General features: G+C 35.6%; 1 pseudogene; it reads left to right on the top strand.

Moving 5' to 3' along the window:
• The first annotated feature begins 628 nt into the window (after positions 1 to 628).
• The window catches only part of LOC110580619, an 84922-nt pseudogene continuing 58976 nt past the window's right edge, over positions 629 to 26574 (top strand).

Consider the following 26574-nt stretch of genomic DNA (forward strand, 5'->3'; position numbering starts at 1 on the left):
CAACACTGTTTCTTCGCCATAAATATTCTGTATGCCAAATTCCCATTTTAGTATTTACTTCTGAAAATCATAACTTGTGGGACATAGGACCCACTGTGACATTAAAGAAACCAGAATACGAAAAGGAAGGGACCTTGTCACCATGCATGCTTGGTATTATAATTTTCCACATATTCTACTTACATGAAAAGGAAATGAGGCTGTATTTTATCTACTTTATCATTAAACTTGGTTATGAATTTCTTGAAGAACAAACAACCTATGTTGGTCTAGTATGACCATATAAAATGAAATACGCAACATTATTAGATACTGGTAATTGAAATATTCAACCTGTTATTCAGATGCGTAGTAAAGAAAGATATTTGAATACTAAATAAGTGAAAAGAGTAAGAAAAGCAGAATCTAAGTACATTTGCTTTTAATACACATTGAATCAAGAGATATAATTTTTTGTTTGAGGAAGAATAAAAACAAATTCTAGCACTGGTTATGAGAACTTACATTTTTAACTAACCCGTGGAAAGTGGCTAGAGCTTGAGGAACACAGCACTGGAGACGTCACTGACCTGGGACCTGGAGCAGTTCAGAAGTGGTGAATAATAGTTCTTCAAGTCTACAATAAAAAATGGCCTCCAATAAAACTACATTGCAAAAATGGGAAAGAAACAATGGAAAGAGTAAAAAATAGAAGAGGGAGAATTTGTAGTGGAAACAGTACTAGACTGACATGTAGTGAATGGGAAGGTGGAGTATTTCCTGAAGTGGAAGGGATTTACAGATGATGGCAATACTTGGGAACCTGGAGAAAATTTAGACTGTCCAGAGTTAATTGAAACATTTCTTTTCTTTCCTTTTTTTTTTTTAAGATTTATTTATTTGAGAGAGAGAGCATAGACAGGAGGGGCAGACGGAAAACGAGAAAGAATTTCAAGCAGACTCCATACTGAGCTTGGAGCCCATGGAGGGGCTCAATCTCACCACCCTGAGACCAGGACCTGAGCTAAAACCAAGAGTCAAATGTTCAGCCTACTACTGTACCACCCAGGCGACCCGAAGCATTTCCTAATTCTCAAAAAACTGGTAAAGAAAAATATGGTGCAAAAAGACAATCTTTATCTGATAGTGAATCTGATGATAGCAAATCAAAGAAGAAAAGATGCTGCTGATAAACCAAGAGGCTTTGTTAGAGGTCTTGATCCTAAATGAGTAATTGGCACCCCAGGTAACAGTGGAGAATTAATGTGTCTCATGAAAATGAAAAGATTCAGATCTTTTCTGAAGCAGATCTTTTCAGAGGCAGACTTGGTGCTGGCAAAAGAGGCAAATATGAAGTGTCCTCAAATTGTAATTGCCTTTTATGAAGAGAGACTAACTTGGCATTCTTGTACAGAAGTGAAGCTCAATAGTTGTTTGCATTGCTTTTCATATGTATTTATATTTATATATAAATATACATATTTATATATTGTAAATCTGGGTCTTACTTTTTTACTTATTAGTGTGAAGAAATATTCTAATGAAAATCATGTTTGGTATGTTCATTTTGAAGTAGTATTGGGGGAGTTTTGCGGTCTTTTGCATATATAACACTGGTTACTTTGAACAAATAAAAACTTTTAGTTGCTTCCCTTTATCAGAAAAGAATATTTGAGACCATGGTGTATTACTCTCCTGCATTGGAGAACACCTTTTCTAAATGTTTGGGGAAATCTTCATAGTTGTTACCCAATCAGAATTTGTGTTTAACTCCTATATGCCTAAGGACTATTTTGTGTTTTTTGTTTATTTGGATTTTTGTGTGTGTGTGTGTATACATAAAAATGCATACATCAATGGTTTTCTTTTCTATTCTTTTCTTTTCTTTTCTTTTCTTTTCTTTTCTTTTCTTTTCTTTCCTTTCCTTTTTATTTTTATTTTTTTAACATTCACCAAAACAAAAACTGCCTTTTATAACCATGGATAAATCCATGATTCTGGGATGCCATCATTTTCAGCAATTTAAGAAATAAATCACGTAAAGTTAAATTGAAATTTTTCCTGAAGCCTTAACTTTTCAAATTTTGTAGTTAATTGGACAATTTAAATTGGACAGTTTAAAAGCAACCATATCAGAATCCATATCCATATCTATAGTCATTTATTTTTTTTAAAGATTTTATTTTATTTTAGAGAGAGAATGAGAGTGCAAGCAGAGAGAGGGGCAGAGGAAGAGGGAGAGATTCACAAGCCAACTCTGTGCTGAGTGCCGAGCCCCATATGGGGCTCAGTGCCATGACCCTGAGATCATGACCTGAGCTGAAACTGAGTCAGATGCTTAACCGACTGAACCACCCAGGTGCCCCCCTATCTTCAGTCATTTAAATCCAAGTTTATTTGCAAGATCCCTGAAAGGAAAATTTTATCACTACCAACAACCTCCCCACCTAAATGAGAAAACTAGACAAGTCCTGGTGTGTTTTAATTAGGTAAGCAAAACTTAGTTAAGTCGACATTTAAAGGTTCCTTCTAGTGAACCATTCCTTTACAAGAAGTTGAAATCCCGGTGCTATATTGACTAAAAGGTCATGATCATGGGATACCTAAGACTTCATACAGGTGAACCTAATCATAATCAGATGGTTAGAGATGTTCACAATTTTGGACCTGCTGGAATAAATGGGTGAACAAACTTCTGTAATCTTTTGTATGTTTTTTCTTTACCTCAACTCATTCCTTACATGTAGGCTCAATCTTGTCAGTATTTGAGTTACTGGTTCAGCAGAAACCAGGAAAAACATTAACTTTGTAGTAATCAGAAAGTTATCCAACTGCATATTGTTTTCTTTATTGTAAATACTGGTGGTCAATAAGTTTTATTCCTTTAAAAAAAACAAAAATTAAAACAAAAATTACTAACCCATGGCGAATTACTGATGCTCTTCCTCAGCCCTCAAGATTATTATTCCCCATCTGTCTCCCTCTCAATAAGTAGTACCTATAATCATCCTAATTTAACTTATTCTAATTCTCTACGAAATGTTTATAAATACTTGATATTGTCTTATTTAGTTATTAATGCACTTGTTACAGAACATACACTCAGAACCTTTATATCATCTGCATCACTCTGTCTTCACATATTGGGGGAAAAAAAAAAAAGACATTCCTTAGCACCCAGTGCATCCTTCAGCACACTAAAGACAAAGAGATTCAAACATAGGCCAACAGAAAACTAAAGAGGAAGCACAAATGACAATACACATATTAAAAGATGCTCAATTTTATTGGTTATTAGGAAAATTACTTAATTATAAATATTAAGCCATGGAAACAGCAAGTACTAACAAAAGCATGCATCAGTGGGAATTGTTGTAGTCTGGTGATGTGAATATAAATTGACACATCTTGGGCACCTGGGTGGCTCAGTCGTTAAGCGTCTGCCTTCAGCTCAGGTCATGATCCCAGGGTCCTGGGATCGAGCCCCGCATCGGGCTCCCTGCTCGGCGGGAAGCCTGCTTCTCCCTCTCCCACTCCCCCTGCTTGTGTTCCCTCTCTCGCTGTGTCTCTCTCTGTCAAAATAAATAAATAAAATCTTTTAAAAAAAATAAATTGACACATCTCATTGGGAAGCAGTTGGCATTATCTTGTACATTGAGCCTGTGCTTATTCCATGATCCCAAGATCAACCTTTTTTGGCCTATAGACTAAATAAATCCTTGTATATTTGCTACAGGAGACATGTAAAATCATGCCATGGAAATAATATATTTAATTACAGTAGTGGAAGGAACTCAGATGCTCATCAGTCAACAAAACTATGGACACTTTATGAATATTCGTACCATTACCTAACAGCAATGAAAATAGATGACAATTATATGCATAAGCAAGGATAATTCTGACAAACATAACATAGAGTGAAAAAAATGAAAACCACAGAAGAATACACACTGTATTATTCAATTAATATACACTGTTCAAAAAAGTACTAAATTATACAAGGTATGTTTAGGGATATATCCATTTGTGATGAACTATAAATGAAATTTAGGAAGAGATAAAGAGAACATTAAGGACAGTGGTTATTTCAAGTATTAAAAAGCGATAATGCAATAGAGAGAGAGGCCACAGAGGGCCCTACATTTATTAGCTATGTATGCTTCTTAAGCTGGGTGGATTGTTCATAAGAAGACATTTTATAATTCTCTTAATATACATAATTTAAAAATAAAATCAGTTTATGTTCTATATACATACAGAGAGGTTTAATTCACACAAAAAGAAATACAAATGGCAACAAACATGTGAAAATATTAAAGATTGTGAATAAATATTCTTCCTTGAGGCATTTTGATTTATTTAGCGAAAAAAAAAATCTTAAAATAATTTATAAATTTGGGGTCCAAATTTTTGTATCTACACTGTAAGCTTGCAGAAATAAATATTTCTGAAACCATGCTTATGAGAAATGGAAAGCAACCTACGTTCATGTAATAAAATGTTATTCCAGGGGCGCCTGGGTGGCTCAGTCATTAAGCGTCTGCCTTCGGCTCAGGTCATGATCCCAGGGTCCTGGGATCGAGCCCTGCATCAGGCTCTCTGCTCGGCGGGAATCCTGCTTCTCCCTCTCCCACTCCCCCTGCTTGTGTTCCCTCTCTAGCTCTCTCTCTCTCCATCAAATAAATAAATAAAATCTTTAAAAAAAATTAAAAAAATAAAATGTTATTCCATCATTGATAGAAAATAGAATTCATCTTTATATTATATTATTAAAACTAAAAACTAGACTGCAGAGCAACCTCTAATAATGATACATATTTATAGTGAAACACTGAGACAAAACTCTGAACTTATTATTAGTAAACATTCTAATGAGGAAAAAAAAACAGAGATGACAGAATAGACAAAGATCAGAATAAAACATAGAGTTGAGAAAGAATTTAAGCTAATAAAAAAGAACAGTGCTGGGGCACCTGGGTGACTCAGTCGGTTAATCGTCTGCCTTCGGCTCAGGTCATGATCCCAGGGTCCTGGGATCGAGCCCCACGTCCGGCTCCCTGCTCAGCAGGGAGTCTGCTTCTCCCTCTGCCCCTCACCCCACTCATGTTCTCTCTCTCTCTCTTTCTCTCACTCTCTCTGTCTCTTTCTCAAATAAATAAACAAATGACATCTTAAAAAAAAAAAAAGTGCTGTTCTCAGAAAGCTTCATAATGTAGGTCATCTCTGCATATCCTCTTGGTGATTTTGTGGTGTCATCAGTCTTGACCTTTCAACTGGTTTTGGGTGCTGTGGGGCGATCACAACAGAATTAGTGAATACCTTATTTTCATCCTTATAAAGGAAGACTGGAATGCAGTTTACATTCATATGTCAAAGAGAAAGTATACTTACAGCCTTGATTATACCTGTCAACTCTCCATCCTACCACCACAATATTGACTGAAGGGAACTTTTTGGACATTACAAAGAGCATCATATTAATCTACTGTTTTGGTGACATCATATTAATCATACCAGAAAAACAAGATTGGCCAGTATACTGGAGGTTTTAGTAGGATACATACTATCCAGAAGTTATTGTATAACCCTATGTAATAACTGGAAATTTGGAGTCTTATGATCTGGAGCATTCTTGGATATCTAACCCAGGGTAAGGGGTATATTATTGCTTCTTGCAATTTCCACCACATAGAAGGAAATACAATGCTAGATGGGGCTTTTTGGGGTCTTGATTGTGTGTTTCACACTTAGTAATATGACTTTGATACCTTTAGCATGTGACACAGTAGGCAACTAGCTTTGAGTGAGCCAAGAATACCGTTAAACACTATGTACTGGAGTATCTTTCATGGGCAAAATTGCTCTTCGGAGCTTGTAGTGAGCTCCAACACAAATTTCACAACATAGAACCCTAGATTTCTAAAGAGAGGACAAGATATTTGTAACAGGAAATTGTAGATCATTTGAAAAAACATGTAGCGTCTGACCATGGGACTTCACGTGACCATATTTTTTTTTAATTTTATTTTATTATGTTATGTTAATCACCATACATTACATCACTGGTTTTAGATGTAGTGTTCCATGATTCATTGTTTGCGTATAACACCCAGTGCTCCATTCAATATGTGCCCTCTTTAATACCCATCACCAGGCTAACCCATCCCCCCAAACCCCTCCCCTCTGGAACCCTCAGTTTGTTTCTCAGAGTCCATAGTCTCTCATGGTTCGTTTCCCCCTCCGATTTACCCCCCTTCATTTTTCCTTTCCTACTATTTTTTTTTTAAACATATAATGTATTATTTGTTTCAGAGGTACAGGTCTGTGTTTCAACAGTCTTACACAATTCACAGTGCTCACCATAGCACATACGCTCTCCAGTGTCCATCACCCAGCCACCCCATCCCTCCCACCCCCCACCACTCAAGCAAACCTCAGGTTGTTTCCTGAGATTAAGAATTCCTCATATAGTGACCATATTCTTAATGAGTTAGGTTATGTTATACCTATGAGAGCATAAGGTTGAATAGTCCCAGAAGCAATACATCATGAGATATGAAGTATGAAGTGATATATCCAAAATAAACTGCATGAACAAGTGCCCAGATTTCTACATCATCCGTCAGTGCTTCACTTGTGCTTCTCCCTAAGTTTTTATGCATGGTTACATGAGGGGTAATTTAAGACCAACTTATGTAAGAGAAAAAGTGCCAAATTGGATTCACAGAAGGGTCAACTGTATATGTGGGTCCAAGCTGAAGACACACTTCTGTACTACAGCCCCACACCCCAAGGTCTTTGAAAGGAACATTCTTTCTATGACCAGCACTTCAAGAAATTCATCCAGTCATACACTGTATGAAAAAAGAAATGGCCCAAAGTACAACTCTTCTTAGTGCCAAATAGTTTGGCTAGTTAGCCACAGAGTTGGAAGAGAAAAAATGTGAAGTTTGGGGATAAGAAGATTTGAGGAAGAAGCATGGAGATGCAGATACATAAACATTTTGGACCCAAATTGTAAAAATCTTTATACTACATATTTGTGTCACCAAGAGAGAGTTCCCATTTTCTGTTTTCCTAAAATAACTTTAATATTATAAATATCCTTCTAAAGGCTGTTTCAACTGCATTCCATAAATTATATATTTATTTTATTTTCATTCATTTACATATATTTGTTTTTGACTTCCCTTGAGAAATCTCATTTGACACCAGGTATATTTAAAAGTGGGTGGTTTAATTTTCATATATTTGGGAATTTTCCAGCTATCTTTCTCTTACTGATTTCTACATTAATGCCATTATGGTCTGAGAAGATAGTTTGTAAGATTTCTATTCTTTTAAAATTTATGGTTTGTTTTATGGATCAAAATACTGTCTCTTTTAGAGAAATACACTTGTGCGCTTGAAAAGTGTATGTGCTCTGCTTTTGTTGGGTACAGTGTTCTATAAATGTTTATTAGATCTAGTTGGTTGATAGTCTTCTACATTTTTATTAATTTACTGTATATTGTTCTATGTATTATTGAGAGAGGTATGGATTTTTTTAGCTGTAATTGTGGATGTGTTTTAGTTTGTCAGTTTTTATCCTGTATATTTTGAAGCTTTATTGTTAGTAACATACACATTTCGGATGTTGTGTCTTAGAATTATTAACCCATTTATTTATATAATGAAATGGGATATTACATAATGTACTATTTTATTCTTAATACTGTGCCTGTTCAGAAGTCCTTTAGTCTGATGTTAATATAACTACTCCAGTTTTCTTGTGGTTGTTGATTGCTTGGTCTGGTTTAATCCATCTTTTTATTTAACCTGTGTCTTTATATTTAAAGTGGATTTACTGTACACAGCATACTCATGTATTGCTTTTACATTCTATTTGACTGGCTCTGTCCTTTCATTGGTGAATTTAGATCCTTTATATTTAAAGTGATTATAAATTTATATTAAAATCTACTCTTTGTACATATTTTTTATTCTATTTTTTGTTTGTTTCTTTTTTCTTCCTCTTCCGTCTTCTCTTAAGGATGTTTTATGATTTTTAAATCTTCTCTATTGAGTTCTTATTTTTATCTTTCTTAAGAAATGTTTTTAGTGATTGCAAGGGTTTAAAATAGACATCTTTAAGTTACCAAGGTCCAAATTCAAATAATATTGTCCCATTTTACGTAGAGAGTAGTAACTTTACATTATATTTCTAATTACTCCCCTCATTCTTCATTCTATTCTCATTGTCTCTAATTTTGGATAGACATATTTACAGTACATACACTGTTGTCATGTATATATGTAATACATTGCTCCTATGTTTGCTTTAAGCAGTTTCTTTTAGGGCAGTTAAAATAAGAAAATTTAACTTAATTTTACCTTTTAAGTTTATTTTCAGCACCATTCACTCCTTTTTTTTGTAGACCTGTTTCAGTCTGGTATCATATTCTCTCTACCAGAAGAGTTTTCTTTAACATTAATTGTTGTGGTAGGTCTGTGGGCATGGATTCTTTAGGTGTTTGAGAATTTCTTTATTTTTTCTTCATTTTTGTAATAAAATGTCACAGGGTATATTATTGTAAGTGGACTTTTTTTAAAAGAACTTTTAAGAGGTCATACCTTTGTTTTCTGGCTTGCATGACTTCTGCCAAAAATATCTGTAATAAGTTTTATCTTCATTTCTCTCTATTGTAACATTTTTTTTTACCTTAATGCCTTCATTTCTTTTTGTTTGTTTGTTTTTCTTTTTTTTTTGTTTTTAAGAATTTTCAACAGAACATGTCTCAGTCTAAGCCTATTGTTTGTTTGCTTCTTTGTGGTTATCCTTCTTGGTGTTTTTTTGAGCTTCTTGTGTCTGTTTTCATGTCTGACATTTATCTGGAGTTCAGCTGAGCTGGAGACAGAGCTGACTTTCCAGGTGTTAGAGTAACTGATTAAAGCAACAAGACAAAATGGAAATAGCAACTAAGCCTTTAATCACTAACTCTGATAGTATACCCTGTTCCCTTTTCCCCAGTGGAATAGTATGCCAGTTGAGGGTCAGGCGGATCAGCCCAGACACGGGGCTCTTCTCACTGTTGAGGGAGCTCTGAAAAAAAATGAATCCTGCAGTTCTCTGGACCCAGGCAGCAGCGGGAAGAATAGGGGAATGAGCCCCAAGTGGAAAAAAGTACTGAGTACTGAGTTGTAGTGGAGAGAAATACCAAGTTTCTTTGATAAGACCCTTAAGTAGAGGTGCCTTGGCTAGGAACATAGATAAACATAAAAGCATGGACAGCCAGAGAGGCTGAGTGAGTCCTGACTTAAGTAGTGCATTGGTTGTGCATCAAGTCTGGTGTGGGGAGAGCAGCTTTACCCTGTGAGAACTGCCAGGTAAAGTCTTTGTAAGGTCAGGCCTGAAAAGTCACATACATTTAGACAGAAGCTGGACTCAACATGAATTTTTGAAAATTTACAGCCATTATTTTTCCAAATATTTCTTCTCCCCCTTTACATCTATCTGTTCCTGAAGTTGCAATTATACATATGCTAGAACACTTGATAGAGTTCCACGGCTGTTTGATGTCCTGCTTTTTTTCCCTATCCTGACATTTTTATTTGTGTTTCACAGCTTGGGTGATTCCTATTGAGTAATCATTAATTTCACTGATTTTTTCTTGGCTGTGTTGATTATGCTGATGCACAGGTTGAAGGCTTTCTTTATTTCCATTATGTGTTTTTTAATTTCTACAATTTTCCTTTGATTCTCTAATTTCCATCTCTCTACTGAAATTACCCATGTGATCATGTATGTTATCCTCCTATTTCATTAGAGCTTTGAATTTATTAATCATGGTTATCTTAAATTCTTTTTTTTAATATTATTTATTTATATGACAGAGAGAAAGAAAGCGAGAGAGAGCACAAGTGGAGTGAGGGAGAGGGAGAAGCAGACTCCCCACTGAGCAAGGAGCCCAATGCAGGACTTGATCCCAGGACTCTGGGATCATGACCCGAGCCGAAGGCATATGCCCAACCGACTGAGCCACCCAGGCACCCCTCTTAAATTCTTTATTAGTCAAATCTAGCATTTATCTTACGTCTGAATCTGGTTATCATGATTACTCTTTCTCTTGAAAGTATTTTCGTTTTGTTTTGTTTTGTCCCTTTTTCATTTGTCTTTTGAGTGTCTTAAAATTTTTTTGTTGTTGAAAACCAGACATGTTATGTAAGAGCAGTCGACACTGGGGTAATGGATTTATGCCTCAGAATAGTCACAAGTTTCCTTCTGCTAGGCTTTTAATTCAGGAGATTTTATTAATTTTAATAACTCCAGTTTAGGAGTTGGGCTGCATGTGAGATTTATGCTTCCATGGTGTCCTTCAATGCAACATGATCTTCTGATCTACATAGACCTTGTATTTAGGGTGTTTGGTGGCTTGACAGAGCAAAATTTGCTTGATTTTGCATTTTAGTTTTCCCTTTCTGCTGTGACTCTGAGACAGTATTTTTATATGTTGTTCTGTCCTCTTAGCAGCATGCCGTTGTCATTGTAATTAACCACCTGGCTTGGTGGTGTTGTGGGGGGAAGTGGTGTCTGCTCTTCAGTATAAGATTCTTTTTTTTTTTTTTAAAGATTTTTTATTTATTTATTCATGAGAGACAGAGAGAGAGGCAGAGGGAGAAGCAGGCTCCCAAGGAGCAGAGAGCCCGATGCGGGACTCGATCCCAGGACCCTGGGATCATGACCCGAGCCGAAGGCAGACGCCTAACCATCTGAGCCACCCAGGCGCCCTCAGTATAAGATTCTTGTCTCAGGCATGCACCATGTCCCTGGCTACTGGGGATATGGCTTTCTTGGATCTCCTTTTCCTTCCCTGCCTGGAGTTTTGGGCTCAGTGTTTGATTTTACCTCTCCCCAGCAGGGAGTTTTATCCCTCCCTCTTCCTTGCTGTCCCTCAGCTGAAATAAGTGTTCACCAACTAAAGCCAGCAGCATTAGTGTTTCTTGCACATACTGTGTTTTATGTGCAGCTAGAGGGGAAGGATCAGTAGGAGTTACTTGTCCCTGCTGTATGGCTTCCATTCCTCACCCCCCGCCCCCCCGTCTGCACCATAGTCACCATAGTCAGCACAGCTCACAGCTCCCATTGATCTTTTTGGCGAACCGCAGGCAGGTTTTGTGGAGAAATAATGCAGACCGAGGGTATAAACTCTCCCCAACTTCTGCAGCCCCCAAGCGTTTCATAGTTTCAGCAGCTTCTTACTGGTGTGTGATTGCATCTAGTTGGGTAAGTTTTAGCAGCTTCTCCTCTCCTGTAGGCAGTGTCTCTCCTTAGATTTTGGGTCAGTTTACTGATTTCTGATGAGTTCAAAAAAGTCATGAATTTGAAGTTAGTTCAACATCCTTTTCATTGTAAGAGTGATCGTTCTTTCCAGCTTTTTACATTCTGGAGAGAAAACTAGAAGACAATGGTTAATTTTAGGTCAATAAATATTTATCTTGTTCCAGTGGGTGTATAGTATATTAGATATACTACAGAATGAATTTGAATTAAGGTACTGGAAGCATTCACTAAGATATTTAATAAATGGTCATCACTTTCTTTTGGGAAAGAGCAATTCTTGAAGTGTCATTTCCATGACCAAAAATAATTGACAATTAAATAATTGAGAATTTAGAAAACATCAGTGGTTTTCTGTCAACAATTAAATGGGTTATATCTGCATTCTGGGGCCGTTATGAAGTAATTTGTGATATGTTATTTGATTCAGGATGTGATCAATGTTAATTACTTAGAGATAGCAATGTAAATTTGATCAATAATATTCTAATTTTGAGATTTCCCTTCCTTTAATGGGTATAACTCTGATTGTCATTAGTAAATGAAACCTTGTTATATAAATTGCAGTATAATGATAATTAACTCAAAAAGGTTCAACTGTATTGAAAGATAATGATATTTTACTCAAAAAAGATTCGAATGCATTAACCCCAACATTCAAATAATATTAACCCATGTCAAGTGGAAATAGGTGTCAGAATTTCTTTCTAAAGCTCTGTACAGATCAGAGCATCATTCCATCTTGGAAGCTATCTTCCTTATTCTCAGTTATTTTAACATATTTTACCTAATTTCAAAGGACTCCTATAAAAATAATGAACACATATACTTCCATTCTCTTAATAATAAATATTCTGTATCACACATCTCAATTTACAGCACTGCTTTTGTGTTGAGTATAAATCTATAACTGATTTATTCTTTTGCAGAAGTTAAGCCTCTGTTAACTTCAACCTGAAATATTAAATAATGTGACTAGATAGGTGAATAATGCATCATTTCTGAGATCAAGGAACTAATTAATAGGAGAAACGGGGGATAAAATAGGATTCAGTGGATTAATGCCATAATGGAGGCATGGCCAATATAATTTAGATATGCCTAAAAGGGATTATTTAGCTCTGCCCTAAAATGGCCAGAGAAGGACAAGGTGGAGAGGTAAAAGAGTAAGATTGCATAATATCCACAGTTTTTATAGGAAATGTCAAATGATAAGGGAGGTCCTTGACTTAGGGGACATAAATTGATACTAGTGTTTGGGAAAATATAGACCACTGCTTTAAACAAATTGCAATCCAGTCACATGAAATGTTCAAGGAGGTGTTCCATGTGCAACACAACAAAACATTGCTAAGAAGTGAGTTATGTTCGGGGCGCCTGGGTGGCTCAGTTGGTTAAGCGACTGCCTTCGGCTCAGGTCATGATCCTGGAGTCCCGGGATCGAGTCCCGCATCGGGCTCCCTGCTCAGCAGGGAGTCTGCTTCTCCCTCTGACCCTCCCCCCCTCATGTGCTCTCTGTCTCTCTCATTCTCTCTGTCTCAAATAAATAAATAAAATCTTTAAAAATAAAAAAAAAGTGAGTTATGTTCTTAACATCAATAATGGGGTTAGTCATGGAATTGCTTTATTTTTCACAAATATATTCATCATGCTAAAATATATATATTGTTATGTAATTATTGAATGGTGAGAAGTACTTGGTTAATACTGCTGTGGATGCAGAATAATGAACCCAACAAAATTGTCTATGTCCTAATCTCCAGAAACTATGAATACATTAAGCTATGTGGCAAAGGAGAATTAAGGTAGCAGATTAAAGTGAGGTTCTAATAAAATGACTTTAAAATAAGGAGATTATCTTGGATTATCCAGGTAGGACCAATCAGTGTAAATGCAAGTGTGCTTAGGGAGAAAGAGTGAGAAGAATCAGAATAAGACAAGGAGTGTGATGATGGAGATAAGTTTAAAGCGATACAATTTTGCTGGCTTTAAAGGTGGAGGATGAGGTCATGAGCAGATCCTCCCCTAGAACCTCCAGAAAGGAACACAGCCCCACAGACACCTTGATTTTAGCACAGTGATATGCATCTCAGATTTCTGAACTACATAATTGTAAGATAATAAATTTGTATTGTTTTAAGCCACTGAGTTTGTGGTTATTAGTTTTTTAATACAAAATGTATACAACTAATTTTGAAAACTAATATGATCATTTAACACATTTAAGGAATAAACTAACATAATCCCATTTAATAACAGATTCTCCTGAGGGGAGATAATGTCATAGAAATATTCTCTTAGTATGGGAAGATCCCATGGGAATGGAAGGCAACAAAAGCAACATAACCAAGAGGGAAATTGGTTGACTAACACAATAGAATTATCTAATGCCCATACTCTTTGATAGTAGTTAATTAATCATGGAATTCTTGGGATGGATTTTAATAAATATCTCTTAACTTGATCTCCAAAAAACAAGTCATTCAGTTCTTGTACTTGGATTATTTCACACCTCAGAACCCAATGAAGTGAAGGCTAATGCTCTTAAGGAGATGCTCTGCAATATTTATTATGAATCTTTAATTTAGCTGTCCTCAAAGAGATCTGTGCCCAATTATTGGAGTAACTGTGCACTGGAAAAAGAAAACTACCCAGACCTTGTGGGAATTATTCAGCAGCAGCTCTGAGTTACAATTTCCTTATGAAAACAGTATTTTACATTGACTTGCCTTCATAGTGTCAATTTTAAGGATTAGGAGGTACAGTTTTAATTCACATCTGCTTGACTATATCTCCTACATCATCTGTTATTTTTTCCTATTTCCCAGCATATTGTTGGAATATATATCCTCAGAATTGAGAGAAACCACATTTTCCTCTTGAGTAAATGTTATTAGGGTAAGAAATATCAAATGGAACTTTCTGGAGTTCGATTACCAAAGTAATGAGTGAAAAGAAATGCCATATTCCTCAGGATATTTTAGATATTAACCTCATCATGAAAGCCTTAAAAAATATAGGAGTGATCTCACCTTAACCCTCTAGTTGGACACTGCTACAGACAGATGGGTTCAGTAGGAAAGCAATGGATTACCACGTACTGAACCAAATATAATTTCTTACTGAAATAAATAAATACATCTCTTAGCACTTTTTGTATACTTATTGTTATGCTGGGTGCTGCTCATCTCCATATAGGAAAAAAGAAACACAAAAATCAGCTCTGTCACTTGGCTCTAAAGTTTCAGAGGATCCAATCCAGTGCTTGGAATAACTATAGTAGATTTATGTAATTCCTGGAATTTGTGCCAGCCCCCCTTGGGAGATTTGCTGCCGTGGTGCCTAGGAGTTTTTAAGCATTGCAGTGCTTTCTTCAGGAAGTAAAATTCTATTTTGAGAAGAGGCTCCAGTTATGTTGCTTGACACTTACAGGGACTAAATGCCTGCCCATAAGACACTAGTTGACAATGAAACCTATGCTGCCCTTCATTAACTTATCCTTAGCCACGTATTAAACATGCTCATCAAAATGTTACTGTCTAATAGAAGTGATCTCTGTCAGTGCATGTTTAGCACATGCTGAAGGCCAGTGTTAAGTTGCATGTCATCCACCTTACTAGTACACTTCTGCTACTGCACTAACATCCTTCTCTCAAACTGCATGTATGGCCTCATGGATATGTCTTTATTATTAGTTCCCTGAGAAGAATGGACACAAATTCTTGATGCCTCTGAGTCGTTGGCTGTTGCTGGCCAGAATCAGAATGCTTGAGCATAATAGTGCCAGTAAGGGGAAACACGGAAAGACAGTAATTCATCCAGCATTCTGCCCCAAACAACTGCATTGAAATCTACGTCTAGAAATAGGTATGCAGAAAATTAGGGCTTGTGGGTTTGGGGAGAGGAGAACAGGTTTTCTAAGTCAATTCTAAAGTAATTTTCTTAGATGAAGGAGTTATAGCATTCTCAGACAAGACAGGAGGATCTGCTCTTATTTTCAAGGCATGGTCAGTGGGGCTTGTTTTTAATGCTGTATTTTTGAATCTATATTACAGGTTTTTGGTTCCCTTTCTTTTTTACTCTGTCCCTAAACTTTTATATAAGAGACCTGTAGAAAATGAAAATTTAGTGATACTTTAATTCAGTGATTAGCATAAAACAGCTTTGGGCTTGGCTGTCAACTACTTCAGCCCTGCAGACACTAGAAATAAAAATTATTTTACCACATGTTTAGAAATCCTTGTCTGTTAGTCCATGCTTTGAACAAAAAAATTGAGATTCGAACTTGCCACGTTATTTTAGAGGGCTGTTAAGAGTCTTAGAAACAGCCACTTGATCACATGACAAGATATATAATTGATCAAAGAAGAAAATAAAAAATTAACATGTTTCACAAAACACAAAATATGAATGCCAATAAGCACGGGAAAATACTTATTTTCATTAGGAATCAGGAAAATCCAAATTAAAACTACAAAAATATTTTAAAAGTCTGACAAGACTAAATGTTGGAAGAATAGGGAGTGTGGTACCCAGTCTCCAAGATGGCCCCCAAAAAGCCATCTTGGTATTTCTTGGTATTATTTCCCTTTTGTAATGTTCTCCAAATTGATCCAAGGCTGACCTATGTGACCAATTTAATATAGCAGAAGTAATTCATGTCTTTTGAGACTAGGTTTTAAAGATCATTAAAGTTTCCACTTTGCTGATTGTTCATTCTGGCCACCATGCCATTCCCAGGACGTTCAAAAGGCCCACATGGAACTGAGGCACCAGGCTAGCATCCAGCACCAGTTAACTTGCCATGTGACTAAACTGCTTTTGAAATGAATCTTCTCACCCCTGGCAATCTTATGAGATTCCAGTTCCAGATGACATTTGATTGTGACCTAATGAGAGGCTCTGAGCCCAACTGTCCAGCTACTTAATACTTGACCCATAGAAACTGTGGGAGTTAATAAATTACTATTGTGATTTTAATTCATCAAATTTCAGAGAAATTTATATGCAACAGGCAATAACTAATAGGTAGAGCAATGACAACTTCCATATATCTGCTTTGAAAGGGTAAATTGGTACAGGTACTTTGGGAAAAAACTGATGAGTATTATCTAATAAAACTGAAAATATGCATACCACATTGTTTAGCAAATCCACTTATTCTTATATATACACCAGTGTCATGTCACAAATACATTTATAGCAGCCTTGTTCATAATAGCAAAACTGGACATAACCCAAATGTCTAATAACAATAGACAAATTCATAAGTAAATCGGAGTATAATCATAGAATAATATATGGCAGTGAAAATAACAAAATGCAACTGAGATGAAATTTCCAGAGCTAAGAGAGATTCAAAATAGTGTAATACAATATGATTTGATTTTATATAAATTTCAGGAATAGGGAAAGTTGACCATATTGTTTGGGAAGGCATACATGAGTAGCAAAGATATAAAGGAAAGCAGAAATTGATTACGAAGGCATAATAATAGATACTCGACTATTCTTCAAGGAATTCTTAAAAGAAGAGGGAAGAGTTTTTCATTGAGAAGATGCATGGTGAGAGTGAGGGCTGCCTTTCTGGGGTCCTGACAGTGTTCTGGCTGCTAGCTTTGTTTACATGGTTACATAGGTGTTTGCTTTATAATTATTTATTAAACAAGACATATATGATGTATGTACTCTTCTGTATTTTATTTCACAATATAAGTGTATTTAATAAACACCGTGTAATACTCAGTATGTAGTAGATATTCTAAAAGTTACAAATATTAACCATTAATTTTTTATCAACACTATAAAAGTAAGTATTTTTATTAGCCCCATTTTACAGATTACGAAGTTCAGACACAGAGAACTTAGGTAAATGTTCAAAGTCATACCATTGGTAAGTAACAGAGTGAGAATTCAGACTCAGGCAATTTGGCTCCAGAGCTTTGTGCTTAGGAACTAACTGGCTTTGTTTCGTTGGTTGGTTGGTTGTCTTAAGTTTAATTGTTTCATTGGTTAGTTTTTGTTGATTCCTTTGATTTGGTTTAAATAGACAAGAGAGGAGAAGGATATTTTTCTCTTTGTGTGAGAACTTAACTGTGTCTTTTACTCCTTCTGTGTTTCTGTGGCATAATGAAGGGTTTGAACTAAATAAATAATTTCAAAACAAGCCCAGGTTGTGGGAAGACTGGTAGAAAGACAAAGAAAGATGTAAATGGATGGTGTACACAATTTGAAGAGCAGCGCCACTTTCATCTCTTTTGTATATGGTTCTTCTGTGTAAAATAATGCATATATAGAGTATGTTAAAGCTTTAATATATTAGAAAATGGAGGCATTCCTTAGAGTTCCTCCTAACTCTGACACATAGTGACGGAGATCTCCATTTTGCCATTGCCCAGAGATCGTCCCTAAACATTCATCCACATTGTTTTTATCTGGTAGCATCTTCAGGCTCTGATAACTCCTGATACAATTGGTAATTTAATCCCAATAAAGCACATCTAGACGCTGACCTTGTCCCTAATATTTAAGGGCATGTATTTTTAGAGGGAAAGATCCTCGTTTACCAGAGTGATCTTTGTGCTAAGATATGACAAGGCATAGAATGTCTATATATCTCAAGGAAAGTTTCAGAGCTTTTGAAAGCCACAAGAACTAATAGCAGATACGAGAATATAAATATAAATAGAGATGTCTTTATTTTGGAGAAACAGACTTTTTTGTTTAGAAATAACATTTTAATTCATGGACAGTTCAGGAGTAAGTAAAATTATGACTTGTTAGAACAACTCACAGCTGAATACTAACCAAGTGTGCTGAGTGATTCATGTTTCATATAAATTTAATTATAAAATAAATAAGAGAGAGAAACTGTGAATTGTGTAAGACTGTTGAATCACAGACCTGTACATCTGAAACAAATAATGCATTATATGTTAAAAAAAAGAAGATAGTAGGAAGGGAGAAATGAAGGGGGGGAAACCAGAGGGGGAGACGAACCATGAGAGACTGGACTCTGAGAAACAAACTGAGGGTTCTAGAGGGGAGGGGTGGGGGGATGAGTTAGCCTGGTGATGGGTATTAAAGAGGGCACATATTGAATGGAGCACTGGGTGTTATACGCAAACAATGAATCCTGGAAAACTACATCAAAAACTAATGATGTAATGTATGGTGATTAACATAACATAATAAAATAAAAAAAATAAGAAATATTCAATTTCTATCACTAAGAAACAACAAGTGAATGAAAGGGGATTCAAGTGGAAATCTCTGACAGCCTCAGGGGGGGAAAAAAAAAACCATTTCATGGTACAAATGGAAAAATGATATATGAATAAAGTCACTTTTGTGATTCAGAAATGTAGAGAGATATAGAATCAAGAGAAGTTCTGAGGATTCATAGTCATAAAAACAACAAAAAAATAACATTGCAACTTTCATAAACCTTTCTTATTGGCAAATTTAAACAGTTTTTTTTCTTCTGTTGAAATTGTTCTAATCCAACAAGAGACAAGACTGGGAGGCTCAAGGGAAGGAAAGTAGCAAATGAAAATTTTTATATGAGATAAGGAAATAAAGGACTGATTTAGTTCTTGTGACAGCATGTCTGTTTTCAGCATAAATGAGAGCTATTCGTATTTTAGTAGAGGCTATTCATATAGAAAAAAATTCCTAAGAACTCATATAGCAGAAAAGTGCCTTTCAATCTCTTTTTATTGTAAATAGATATACTGCAAAGTTTGTATTTGTGTAGCGACCCCCCGACCTTTCTAGCCAGACACAGAAATTTGTCAGGAGAACAAAAGTATGTTTCTAGTTGGCTTCAACAAAGCTGTGGGGAAACTTTATCCATAATATGCCTTTCTAATAAATATGCTGGACAAATGATTTTTAGAAGAAGGGAATTATTGACAGTTGCCTGCCCCACAGTTCATACAGATATGGGCATATCTTGTCTTCCATTGATATAATTGGAGATTATTTATGTCTATAAATTTATAAGCTCTAGATAGTAATGATGAATTACTTTTGGACTGGAGTATATATTATTTGAAATCAATAGCAGTTTTCTCAATGATAATAGACATTTCCATTAAATTCATTGACTTGCACTTTCTGAAATATTTCTTCAAGGAAGGGGTGACTGATAATATTGTTATTATGTAAGTCTGTGTGAAGTTATTGTGAATTTATAAAACTGGTGAGTCTATAAATCACTGTATAGTGGGGTTACTCTGGATAAATTAAATCTGCAAACTACTAAGAGAAAATAGATCTTCGTATTAGAATTCTTATAAATGGAGTGCAGTAGATTTCTGAGTTTCACAAATAAAAATAACTAAGAGGTTTATACCTTACACTTAATCAGTTGCTTTAAACATTTTAATGTATGTATAAAAGATATCATTGATTTTTCTATTTTGAATCAAGCAGCTTTTACTTTAACAGAATAAATCTCTGTCTTAGGTAAAAGAAGTACATGCATGGATACTAAATTCAAAGAATTGATTATAGAATTCATTAACTGATTTAAAATATTTATTTTACAGATGTTTATTTTGCACCTATTTAGTTTGGGCACTTGGCATAACATGGTAAACAGAGCATTTGAAAATATTAATCATTGCTCATACCACTATCTTTATATTCATTCTTCGGAGCTTTAAGAGTCTTAGATGTTTCCTTATGGGCCATAGACTGGGGAAATGAAATAGTATAGATTGTTGTGTACAACTTTATCATAAACCGTGGTAGATGAATATAATAAGTGTGTTTTTCAGGGGCGCCTGGGTGGCTTGGTCTGTTAAGTGTCTGACTCTTGATTTTGGCTCAGGTTATGATCTCAGGGTCGTGAGTTTGAGCCCTGCATAGGGCTCTACGCTTAGTGGGGATTCTGCTTGAAGATTCTCTCCCTCCCTTTCCCTCCGCACATCCCCACTGTGTATGCTCTCTCTCTCTCTCTCTCTAAAATAAATAAATAAATCTTTTTTAAAAATGTGTTTTTCAGGTGTAGAAAATCATCAGCTGATTAATGACAGTCTTAGGAAAGTAAAACAAATCTTTAATAATAATAATATATTAATTATTATTAAATACTAATATATTATTAATAATATTAGTATATTAACAACATTAATATGTTATTATTATTAAGCTTTGTATCTTTGAAGTCTGTGCTCTTCAGAGCACCAGTGTGATCCTCTCTTTCCACTGGAATCATAAGGGTGGTATGAAAGAAATCAGAGTTTATTCCAGGAGTCAAAACTTGAGAATTAATTTACCAGAAAAACCCTGAAAGCCTGTATAAAAGCACTGGTAGAATTTCTTTGTATTTTGTTGTTAGTTTTTTTACTTAACAAAAACACATCACTTGTTCATTCATTCATCTGTTTATGCAAAAGCATAATTGATAATTCACTATATACCCAGTATCTTACTAGGTACTAGGGTAATATCCTATGTCTAATACTCTTCATGCTACTACAAAGTTTATGAACTAGTGAGAGAAACCAACATTTCACACGTAATTATATAACTGCCGGTTGCTACAGGTGGTCATAAATTGAGTGATAAGGGAGGGCTTGTCCCCAGTAGTAATATTTACAGTCACAGTTGAAGGACACATAAGGTAGTAGGCAGGGAAAGAAGGAAGTCATGAAAGAGGGAAGAGTTCTAGACTGAAAAAGTATCTTAGGCAATTTTCCTGAGTGGGATAAAAATACCATGTATGAAGAATGGAAAAGTGACTCAGCTGTCTGGGAGGAGAGAGTGAAAGCAGTAAATATATGCATGGTCTTAGAGAAATATTAAGGATTTTTCTCTTTTCTCTAAATAACGAGAAGCCAACAAAGGCTTTGAAATAATAACTTGACATGTTCCAGTTTGCATTTAATAAGAACATTGGAATTCCTTTATTACAAATGGAGAGGAGGTAAAAATGAATCTAAAAGACAAGAATGATTTGTGCCACCCCCATCAACTCTGAATTCATCCCTACTCCTCTCCTCCTCGATCACCCCATACTAGCCACACTGATCTCCAGAGGTTTCTTCCAGCTTTCTTAGCATTCCCCAACTTAGGGCCTGTGCACTGGATTTTCTCCTTCCCTAAAATACTTAGAATATCCGCATGTCTTGATCCTTCAACTCTTTTTGGTTTGTTACCCTATCAGAGTGGCTTTTTCTTACCTCAAAATTAACACCGCCACACTCCATCAACCTGGTATTTACTTATCTTCATTAATCTGCTTTATCGTTCATTGTAGTACTTCTCACCATCATGCATGCTACTTACTTATCTTTTATTCTACAAAGTACTGAGCTTCATCAGGCAGGACCTTCATCAGCTCTATCCCATTGCTACACTCCTAGAACTAAGGGATTATACCTGGTAAATAGCAGGTGTTCAATAAATAATTTCTCAGTGAATGAATGAATGAATACTAGAGTCTCTTTTAGGCGCTGGGAAGCCAGTGATAAACAAGACAGTCATTACCATCAAGACCTTTTATATTTTATTACATGGAGACTTGATGCTCAAATAACTACATAGACATATATTAGGATATAACCAGATTTTCTCCACCACAGGCCCTTATTTCTGCACTGCTTAAATGATTAATTTCAATAGTCTAATTCAGTCATTTATATTTTTATATGCTTCAAATTCAGAAGGCACAATTGTGATGATTCTGGCTCTTGTAGTAAATGCTGTTGAGTGGTAAAAACATTCATGTAAACAATTTTAATAGTATATAATAAAGAGTAAAAGAAACATGTAGGGCGCCTGGGTGGCTCAGTCGTTAAGCGTCTGCCTTCGGCTCGGATCATGGTCCCGGGGTCCTGGGATCGAGTCCCACATCGGGCTCCCTGCTTGGCGGGAAGCCTGCTTCTCCCTCTCCCACTCCCCCACTTGTGTTCCTGCTCTCGCTGTTTCTCTCTCTGTCAAATAAATGAATAAAATCTTGAAAAAAAAAAAAAAAGAAACATGTAAAAAAAGAAAAAGAATTCCATGATAAAGAATGAAGGGGGGGAAATCGGAGGGGTAGACGAACCATGAGAGATGATGGACTCTGAAAAACAAACTGAGGGTTCTAGAGGGGAGGGGGGTGGGAGGATGGGTTAGCCTGGTGATGGGTATTGAGGAGGGCACATTCTGCATGGAGCACTGGGTGTTATGCACAAACAATGAATCATGGAACACTACATCTAAAACTAAATATGTAATGTATGGGGATTAACATAACAATAAAAAAAAAGAATTCCATGATAGAACAGGAGAGTAAAATAGTAATCTGTCTGAAGAGTTAGGGGAAAATTCCCAGAAAGTGCTATTAATAGTGATTCTTAACAGAGGAGTAAGATTTTACTGAGAGACACAGTGAGAAAGATGTTCCAGTAGAGGAAAGAAAATTGAACAAATGCAAAAATAAAAGTAGGAAGAATTCGGCCTCATAGATTTATAGAAATTTGCTGTATTTGTGAGTTACTTGTGCAAGTCTGAAAAGTTTAATTAGGTCTGATAATAAAGGCCTTTATAGTTAAAAAATAATTTGAACTTTTGCCTGTTTTCAAGTAAGGCATCACAGCAATATTGCCTTTACTCTGACAACATGAATAGATTTTCATTTTAAGAAGATAAATCTGTAAAAAATAATTAAAAAATAAAAAAATAAAATAAAATAAATTAAATTAAAAAATAAAATAAATAAATAAATAATAAAAAAAATAAAAAAATAAAAAAAAAAGAAGATAAATCTGGGGGTGCCTGGGTGGCTCAGTCAGTTAGGCGTCTGCCTTCGGCTCAGGTCATGGTCCCAGGGTCCTGGGATTGAGTCCAGCATCGGGCTCCCTGCTCCGCGGGAAGCCTGCTTCTCCCTCTCCCACTCCTCCTGCTTGTGTTCCCTCTCTCGCTGTGTCTCTCTCTGTCAAATAAATAAACCTTTAAAAAAAAGATAAATCTGGTGGCATATTAGATTTGGATTAATAGAGTTAAGAAACAAAGCCTGAAAGACGGTAAATCCTTAGATAGAAGATTATGAAATTTTATGTCTGATGTTGTAAGGGTGAAGAGAAAGATGTGACATAAAATACATTGAAGAAAAATGAAATAATATGGTGATGTGATGGGGATGGAGAAAGTCAAAGTCTAGTTTTCTCCTGAGTGACTAGGGAAATGGTGGCTATCTGGTAGATCTGAAAAATAAGGACAGAGGATCAGTTCAGCTAAAAGATGAGTTTTGGCTTAGGTAGATTAATTTTGTCATATCTGTAGGACTCTTAGGTGGCAAAACATCAAGAATACAAAACTTGAGGAAGGGTATAAAAGCAATATATGATTTAAAATCATTGGCATGTTTGTGATTTGCTAACATGATACAATATATGAATTCATCAAGGGAAAGGAAATTATTGAAAAAGAGAGGAAACCAATTTAGAACCCTGAGGAACATCAAAATCTGATGACTGAAAAGAGTGGTTTTTTACAGGTTTATTCATAATTGCCAAAACTTTGAAGCAAGATGTACTGCAGTAAGTGAATGGATGAACAAACTATGATACATCCTACAATGGAATATTACTGAAAGATAAAAAGCAGTGGATTAATTAAGTCATAAAAGAGACATGGAGGAAACTATAATGCATATTATAAGTGAAAGAAACCAGTCTGAAAGGGCTCAGTATTGTATGATTCCAACTCTGTGACATTCTGGGAAAGGCAAAACTGTGGAAACAGTGAAAGATTAGCCATTTCCAGAAGTTAGTGGGGAGGAATGGAGGAGTAAATGGAACCCAGGGATTTTTAGGGCAGTGAAACCCTTCTGCCTGATACTGTAATGGTAGATACAGATCATTATATGTTTGTCAAACTCTATAGAATATACAACCAAAAAATGACACTTAATGTAAACTATGGACTTTAATAATAATATATCAATATTAGCTTATTGTAAGTTTTAAGAAATACATTAATGCAAGATGTTAATAGTAGGGGAAACTGGGAGAGAGGGATGTTGTATGGGAACTTTGTACTTCCCACTCAGTTATTTTGTAAATCAAAAACTTCTCTAAAAAATAAAGCCTACTAATTAAAAACTAAACACATCAAATGTTGGCAAAGATATAGAACAACTTGGGAGGGAGGATAAAGAGAAGTAGAAAATGAAACATAAAAAAGCTGTGATCAAATGAATATTGGGAAAAGGAAAAAATCACATGGAAAACAAATGCTAATATCAAATAGGATAAAAACTGAAGAAGTGAACTTCATTTGCTACTAAGAGCTCATCAATAATCTTAAGAATGAATTCCACAGGGAGAGGATTAAAAACTAGAATTCTGATTAAAAACTAGAATTCATAGGAACTGAATTAGAACTAGTACCTAGAGATTTAATTTTTTGCTGCAGTTTCTTCTTTTAATTCAACTTCCTCATTGGAGATAGTGCAAACTTTCTAAAGCATAGCTTCTGCTTATCATCCATCAGTGAATATTCACTATCTATACAATGAAGCCCAATTTTTAGATGTATTAAGGTGCCTGCCTTAAATATATACTTCAATCTTTCTTCAAGAGCTTGCATAATATGGAAACTGTTTATTTTTAGGAAATGAGTGAGAAGAGATATATTTTAATTGAAGTTCTTCCTGTGGATATAGGTTCGGAATAGTACCATCTTTAAAATGTTGGACCAAGGGCACCTGGGTGGCTCAGTCGTTAAGCGTCTGCCTTCGGCTCGGGTCATGATCCCAGGGTCCTGGGATCGAGTCCCACATCGGGCTCCCTGCTCAGCAGGAAGCCTGCTTCTCCCTCTCCCACTCCCCCTGCTTGTGTTCCTGCTCTCGCTCTCTCTCTCTGTTAAAAAAAAAAAAATTTGGACCAATTCCAATGCCTTGAGAAATAAATGGATAAGAATACATACTGAAGTGGTAAGCAATGGCGGTGATATGTTTTGCTTGATCCTATCAGAGAAAGCAGGGCCTTGATATAAGTGTCATCAGACAATACATGAGTAGGTTTTTAAGTTTCCAAATAATTATTTTTGACCCTGGGTATTTGAGGATGGTTATTTCTGTAGTGTCTGGGTACAGAAACCTAAACCTGTCATGAACTGAGGAAGTGCCAAAGCAGATCAAGTATTTTCTTGGGTGTTCTGGAGCTTAAACTGCTGAAATGTTAAGATCTATAGGTGTTGAAAAATTGAATTGGGGTTAATTTTAAGTCTCTGAAAGTGGCTCTAATTCTATAATCTTGCACCACACAGAAAACAATCTGATGGTTAGAAGGCTTTTCTCTTTTATTTTTTTTTTTTAGAGATTTTATTTTATTTATTTGACAGAGAGAGAGACAGAGAGAGAGGGGACACAAGCAGGGGGAGTGGGAGAGGGAGAAGCAGGCTTCCTGCTGAGCAGAGAGCCCGGTGTGGGGCTCGATCCCAAGACCCCAGGATCATGACCTGAGCCAATAGCAGGCGCTTAAGGACTGAGCCACACAGGCGCCTCCGGCTTTTCTCTTTTAAAGTCAACTTAAGTGAATAGCCTAATAATTTTAAAAGAATTAGTGACTATCATTTATATAATTGAATGAGTATCAGTATTGCTTTTGAATTTAATTTTTTAAAGAAAATTTTTCCTCATTGATGATTATCTTAGTTGAACTTGAAACACTTAGATTTGAGGCTGTCAAATAATGTATACAACTGAGTAGTCATGCCTTATTTTAAATACAGTTCCCCTCAACAATTTTAAGGAGGCAAACAAAGAATGTGCAGTTTTGTTAATAATAGTTCAAGTTTTGTTTTAACTGTTTAGCTCATCTATATCAAACAGCTCTGAATTCTAAAATACAGAGCTGCATCCTTAACTTGGATACTATCTCAGCACATCTGGGAATATATATTTGATCTAAGGAAGTTGATAATATCCAGAAAAGTATCTTGTACCCAATGGTTACAGAGGTATACAAGTTTTACATTTTCCAAAATTAGATTGAACAGTATTCATCTTGTTACTTACTTACAAAATCAAGGCAATACATGCACCAGATAGGGACATCTCATCTTACCTTGAGCAAACAGACAGTCCTCAGAAATACTTATATTTGCTTGGTTATCACACTGGATTTTAGAGCAACTGAAGACTGATTATTAAAGACATAGATTTCACAGAACTTAAACCATGAGCAACTGAATTCATTATTGATATTCTTAGTTTCTTCATTTGATTTAATGTGCTTATAAACACATAATTGAACAAAACTGTTTCTATCTGTTTC

The sequence above is a fragment of the Neomonachus schauinslandi genome, chromosome 4 (genome assembly GCF_002201575.2).
Source record: "Neomonachus schauinslandi chromosome 4, ASM220157v2, whole genome shotgun sequence".
NCBI lineage: Eukaryota > Metazoa > Chordata > Mammalia > Carnivora > Phocidae > Neomonachus > Neomonachus schauinslandi.